This window comes from Elephantulus edwardii, unplaced genomic scaffold, assembly GCF_000299155.1.
Source record: "Elephantulus edwardii isolate Elephantulus edwardi_28Jun2011 unplaced genomic scaffold, EleEdw1.0 scaffold00110, whole genome shotgun sequence".
NCBI lineage: Eukaryota > Metazoa > Chordata > Mammalia > Macroscelidea > Macroscelididae > Elephantulus > Elephantulus edwardii.
The window spans coordinates 3610859-3618154 of record NW_006399860.1 but is presented as its reverse complement, the minus strand read 5'-3'; positions in this window follow the sequence as shown (position 1 = coordinate 3618154).

Below are 7296 nucleotides of genomic sequence, written 5' to 3'. Positions count from 1 at the left end.
CAAACATACACATTGTTGTTAAGTGCCGCTAAGTCATAAGTGACTCATAGAGACCCTACAAACGAAAGTCCTCAACACCTGTGTGACTTTCATCCTTTCTCCAGGCTCATAGGGTTTCTGGAGGCAAGCTTGTTTTAATTGGGGAGTGCTATCAAACACTGTCAGCCATGGATAACCATTAATGCATTTGACACATCAGTGTCACAGTGTTCAGCTTTACAGCAACCACAAGATATATAATATCTCATAATTTTCTATCTATTCATTTCTTGATGGGCACTTGAGTAGTTTCCATCTCTTTGCTATTGTGAATAACAGAACAATAAATATGGGTGTGCATATATCTGTTGGGGTGGCAGCTCTGGTTTCTTTAGTTTAGTGGAATTGCTGGGCCTGATGGTATTTTTATTTTCATCTTTTGAGAAAGTGGAATTCCACCTTCCATAGTGGTTGCACCATTTTACACTCCCACCTGCAGTGAATAAGCGTTCCAATCTCACTACAACCTCACCAGCATTTGTTGTTTGCTGCTCTGTTGAACTTTGCTATTGTTACTGGGATGAGATGATAGCTCATAGTTGTTTTGTCTTTTGCTTTTGAAAGTAGTGAAAACATTCCTTGTATTATTTATAAAACGCTAGTAAAAATGCACATCTTTATAAATTGTTTGCTTATTTTTTCTTAAATTTGAACAGGACAAAAATGAAAATTAACATTTTCTCTCAAATAGAATTTTTTTTCTTTCATTCATTATTTTGTAAACCATAAAATCTAAATCTGGAAAATGTTAATTTACACCTTGAGGTCAGGTGCTGACACTGATATAATCTAAGGGGAGCTTCTCCTTTTATCTAGCTGGAAGAGCAGACAATTAAGGCTCCCCAAACACTGGAATATGACATCGAATTCACTAACCTGACTACATCTTTTGCTGTGGTGGTTATTGTTTTTGTTATGTGCTCTCAAGTCACTGTGATTTTTAAGAAATAAAACCATCTTTTTCATATTCTAATTACTTTCCTAAAGAATTTTCAAATTCTTGTATATATGGACTATGATTGTAGTTATTACATACATATTTCTAGGTTGGTTGCCTTCTCGTCGAGCATGACTCATAGTGACCCTATGAACAAAAGACCTGATAATGTCTTAATTTTTAAAACATACCATGTGTGTCATTATGAGAGAAAATACAGCATACTGAGATATGACATCGTTGTTGTTATTAGGTGCCATTGAGTCATATACGACTCATAGTATTCCTACGAACCATAGGCCTGAATTCTGTCCTGTCCTGTGCCATTCTCATCATCTCTGACACACTTGAGCCCATGGCTACAGTCTCCGTGTCATTTTACCTCATTTGAAGTTTTCCTCTTGCTCTTCTGCTGACCCTTCACCTTTCAAAGTATACTAGCCCTTTCAAAATAATAACATGTCAAAAATACGAGAGATGAAGCTGAGCCAGCTTTGTTTCCACCTCTTCTAAAACTTATCTATTTGTTCTTTATTAAGTACTCTTCTCCAATACTACAACTCAAAACCATCAGTTCTTCTTCTGTCTTTCTTATTCATTACCCAGCTCTTAGAAACATAGCAAGTAATTGAAAAGACCATGGCTTGAATAAAGCTTACTTTAATGTTGAAAGTGATATCACTGCTCTTCAGTATCCCTAACAGTATGCTTGCCCAAAGTAATATGCTTTCTGATTTCTGACTACTGGTACCAAGTAAGGAAGTTGATTGTCAATCCAAGTAAGATGAAATTATTGACAATTTGAAGATGGACATTATGCTAAGTGAAATATCTCAGTCACAAAAGGAAAAATATTGCATAATACTTCTGTTATAAAATGGAGCAGACATGGGAGAGTTGAGGAGGTCATGAGGAAAGTGTGGATAGAGAATGAACACTGCTTTAGAACAGATGAGGGACAGAATTTTCCAAAAGGAATATATGATTATGAATTATATGTATGAGAACAATCTGAAACAAGGGGTGCATTTCAGGGTGGGCTTGTGGGGGGGAGGGAGGAAGGAAGGGAGGAGAAAATGTGGAGTAATGAATAAGTAAAAGGGAAAAATACAACGTATTAGCATGTTTTATGCTCTATTGAGCTGGTATATAATAATAGTTGACCTTCCAATAGGTTTTCAGAGGCTATAAATTGTATGGAAGGTGCTCATGCAAAACTTACACCTAGACCAAAAAGCTGCTGCTCTAACAGAGCAAGTGAATGTTGTATGGTTTCAAATCAAAAAAAAGTGGATGTCAGGGCTGTATCTTTTCTCTATACCCATTTAATGGGTATGCGGACAAAGAATTAAAAAATGTGGACTTGATGATAAAAAATGCTAGCATCAAGATTAGAAGACTCATCAATAACCTGAATAGTGCAGATGATATAACCTTACTTGCTGAAAGAGAGGAGTACTTAAAATGTTTTCTGTAGTGGACCAAAACCTTCATTATATATTTCATGTCAACATCAAGAGAACAAAAATCTTTGTCACCAGGTCTATAAAGAGCTCTAGTGGCCTAATGGTAAGGAGCGGCAACACAATTTCAGACACACAGTTTGAAACCATCAGCTGCTTTTCAGGAGAAAGATGATCAATCTCCTCCTTTGTAATTTACTGCCTCTCAAAACCTGCTGGAGGGTCAGCTATGGGTGTGTTCCAACTCAAAAGTATACAAAAACAACAATTATGCCAACAGGAAGAATTTTGATAAATGGAGAAAAAAAATCGAAGTTATTACCAATTTTATCTTGCTTGGATCTACCATCAACACGCTTGCCTCTAGGAGACAAAAAAAAAAGGCAACCCCCCAAAACATCATGCATCAGGAAAATATGCTGTCAAGGATCTCCCCAAAGTACTAAGGAACAATGATGTCAGTTTTAAAGACTATGATGGAATTGACTCAAGCTGTGGTCTTTTGAATTAGTTTCTATGTATCAGAAAGTTTGAAAATCCACAAAGGTGACAGAAGAAGAACCAACGTTTGTGAGTCATGGTGTTGGCAAAGAGTAATGACTATACCATGGGCTGCCAAGAAAATAAACAAATAAGTCTTGGAGAAAAGTGGTATCAGGCTGCATCTTAGAAGCAGTGGTGGTGCAACTTTATCTCACATTCTTTGGGAATATTGTTAGGAGGGGTCCATTCCTCGAAAAAGACAACCTGCTTGGAAAGGTGGAGGGTCAGTAAGAGAGAGGAAGTTATCAGTGAGATAATTGACATAGTGGTTGTAAGAATGAGCTCAAGTATATTAGAAATTATAAGAATGACAAAGGATAGGGCCAACTTGAGGAGTATTGTTCATTATGAGTTTTAGTAGACTCAGTAGCATCTAACAACAAGGTATATCTGACCCAAGCCATAGACTTTGCAATTTTCTCATATATGTGAAAAATTAAATAATCACATTAAAGAAGACAAAAGTGATGTGTTCAGTCTGTAAAGGTGACACAGAATTTCAAATACAGCATGGACTGCCGGAAGAAAGTAAAATAAATACAACCAGAATATTTCTTAGAAGCAAAGATGAACAGATTTCAACTTGTGTACTTTGGGCACGTCAGAAGGAATGAACATTTGCTGTAAAAGGGCATTATGTTTTATAAAGTAGAAGCTCAATGAAAATAAGAAAAAAAACCTTCAAGATTGGTTGATACAGAAGTTTGCTCAAACATATTAAAGATCAGAAAGATAGCACAGTACTGGACAATATTTTATTATTTTTATATGCAGGGTCATCATGAATTAGAGTCTACTCACAGCAAGTAATAACAGGAGATCAGGTGCCATAAACAGAAGGGCATGAAATGAAAATGAAGAATTAACAAAAAGTCTAATAGGACTAACATTATATCTCCTAAAATCTCCTAACTCTGGAGACATATTTTAATTTCTGGACCATCAACCTTTTTTGCCTCAGTGAGTTTGGCTTTTATCTTTTCCTTGCACTTTTTAAACACAGTAAGGCTATTCATTTGAATATGTGTTGAGTGATGGAGGTGCCTTTTTGAATCACTTACAAATTGAAGCACTCAAACAATTTTACAACAATTTATCTCTGGATATCTGCACATGCCCAGATGTCTGAACACTAGAGAAGGGATCTTAAAAATTTCTATGCATTATACATCCCTGGAACCCTGATATCTTCCAAATTGAAGCACTCTGGAAAATTTGAAGAGCTTGAATAATTCTAAATTGCCCCGTGAATGACTCAGAGCTTATGTACTTGACAAATTGAAGAACTCTCTCAATTTTGAAACATTTCAGTAATTTTAAATCAGAGCATGTGCATGTAAATTCAATTCTATATTTGAGTTTTAACCTATAGTCACCTTACACAAGCCGACTAAAAGGTAAAAATAAGGTTCATTCTGACACATTTTTCCTAAATCAGTCTCATTTTCCAGAGGATAATATGTGTTTCTATCTTCTGCTTTTATTCAAATCAAACAACAAAAATATTTCAGGTTTAATGTTTGCTCCACAAATAACTTAACTTTGACTATGTTTGCTACACTTGGATTTGAAGATGTCAATAGAACAAGTGCCTTGTTCCAAAAAAATTAAAGCTATGTTACTGTTAAGACTGACATCTGGCTACTGCACAAAATATAACAACTAGTCAGATTAGACAATGTCAAAGAAGCTCTTTTCTTAAACTGAATGCCTTTGGATAAACAGAGGTAGAAAGTGGGAAAATTCTAGATTGTGAAGCATGAAGAAGCTTTTCTTTTCAAAAGGAGAAATGATTGAATTTCAGGAGAGAAGAAGGCCCTGAGGGTACTTATCAAGTCTGTAGAGCTATATAACATGCTAAAAAGACTGAATAAAAGCTCTGTACATTGTAATCTAAAATGCATTGAATTAGTGAACTTCCAGCCTTCCCCTTTAAAAAAAAAAAAAAAGTAAAGATGTCTAAAGTAAAAGCTGAAGAGTCTGCCATCAAATCTCAGAGAATAACTCCATGGGAATTCTCCACATGAAAGATTACAGGATATGACCTATACTATGCACTGCCCTACACAGTCATAAATTAAATTTACTGTAGCAACCATACAAACAGAAGGAGGAAAAAAAAATCACTGAACCTAATAATAAAAGAAGGACTAAAATTAAAGTATCAATCATTTACCTCCAAATCAGACCACAACACTGTAAAATGATTGTTATTATTCTTATTATTAATGAACTCCCTCAGCCTCTTCTATTCCTCAACAGAATATTACAATATTACAAATGTTCTTACTAATGGTCACTGCTTCATATAGTCTTCAAATGTTTGGGATCTTCCTGAAGCATAATCAGGAATTAGCTTAACACAAAGGTTTATTTAGAAACAAACAAATGGCTAACTGGAGGTACAAGAATACACAACTCAGTTTTTGTTATTACTACTTTTTTCTTGCATGAACTTCCTAGACAATATAAGGGGAGTTTTTCCTAAATAAACATGACTAAATCAAACCCAGACCTATTCCCCAAACTGGGAAGATTGAAAAATGTCCTTTCCCACCCTGAGCTCTCACATGAATAGCCATGGGTGCTTCTTAGCAGCTGGAACGAAGGGGAGGGAGGGATACATGGAAAGTATACCTCTGTTTTTAAATAAAAGTAAAGACTGATTTTAAGTAGAGGTTAGGGTCAGGCCAGGTCAGACATTTGATTCTCTGGGTCAGGGCTCTTTAGTCTGTGACCTACCAAGAGAGGCTTCATGTTCTAACTCTTCTGTGACAAAAGCAGCAAAAAACAAAGCACTTTAATACAATCTAGACTAATTAGGCTTTCCAGTTAGAATAAAGGTATACACTAAAAAAAAAGAAAAATACAAAAAAAACCAAGATGTGGAGCTTCTCTTCTTTTATGGCAATTAAAAAGAATACTGTGAGGAAATAATGGCATATGCAAAAACTGGGATAAAGCAAATTACCCTGCTTTCCAAATTTTAGGAACATCATTTTTCCAAATTAATAGGATTATCCATCACAAAGAGGGTTTAAAATTGTGTTGTTTTATATGCTGGCAACTCCAACCATGGAAAACAGAAAACAGAATGAGCAGTCTCAAGACAGAAACACAATGGAAGAGGCTCATAGGGGGTTGTATTTGGTCCATTATTTACAAGTGAAATATTCTTTTGTTTGCTCTGTATCGTGGACAGACTTTATGGCAAAACCTGACAGACCCGTCTGTGATTGAACACAATTGCCCTGTATTTGCAGGAATTTGTTTTACATATGTAGAAGAGACCTTGGATTCAGGTCACACAATTCACAGGAAAGTTCTTGTCTGTATTATCAAGAAGAATTACAAATAATTTATTATATCATGAACATCCTAGCACTTAGGCCCATGAACTTACATTTTTAAATTAGAGCATTCCTTACTTTGGAGTTATTTTTGTGCGTCTTTTAAACATGTTCACTATATGGGAGTTTAAACATATTTTGTCTTTTTACATTGAAATGCCTTATACTACATCTTTAATTTTTACAAAACGAGATAATTCATATTATTACTAAGATAATGTGATATAGCAAACATTTTATAAAAGACTCAACATCAAACTATTGAAGGAATAATTTATATTCTACAACTTGTACTCATCTTCACACATATCAATATTTATAATATCATTGTAAATATTGTTCAGAAGGAATTTTAACTGATTATTTCCTGATTTTAAATTTTTCATATTAAAGCTCTTGGCACATTAAAAAAAGAAGTTATTCTTTGGTTTCTTCATTTGTTGAAGTATAACTACAATTATAAGGTGCTTGGGAACCAACTCATAACTAACATATAAGTGGGTTTTCAGAAGTATAGCTGATCTTCAAGTAAAGTTTCAGAAGCTGTAAATAACTCTGGAAGAAATTCCCTACCTTATGCCTCAATTACATTTTACTTTGCAACAGAAACATTGGTGTGGTGAATCAACTGTCATAAACATAATCTAGAAAGAAACCCCTACTAATTAGCTCAGACTTCATTTTCCCTTTCATTGTACAAAGTTATTTGCAAATAATACAGTCAATAGTGTAATCATGTCCTTCCAGTGAAATTCACACCAGTTCTGATATGTTGGAGGGGGTTCTGGTGACCTCGTGGTTAGAGAGTCGTCCTGCCAACCCAAAGAAAAAGAGTTAAAACAATAAGTAAAGAAGTACAAGAATTTTTTTTAAGAAACTATCACAGGATAGAGAGGGTACAACTGACACAATACTGCAAACAACAGAAAAAGCTTTAAACCAGATATCATGAAATTTATAATAT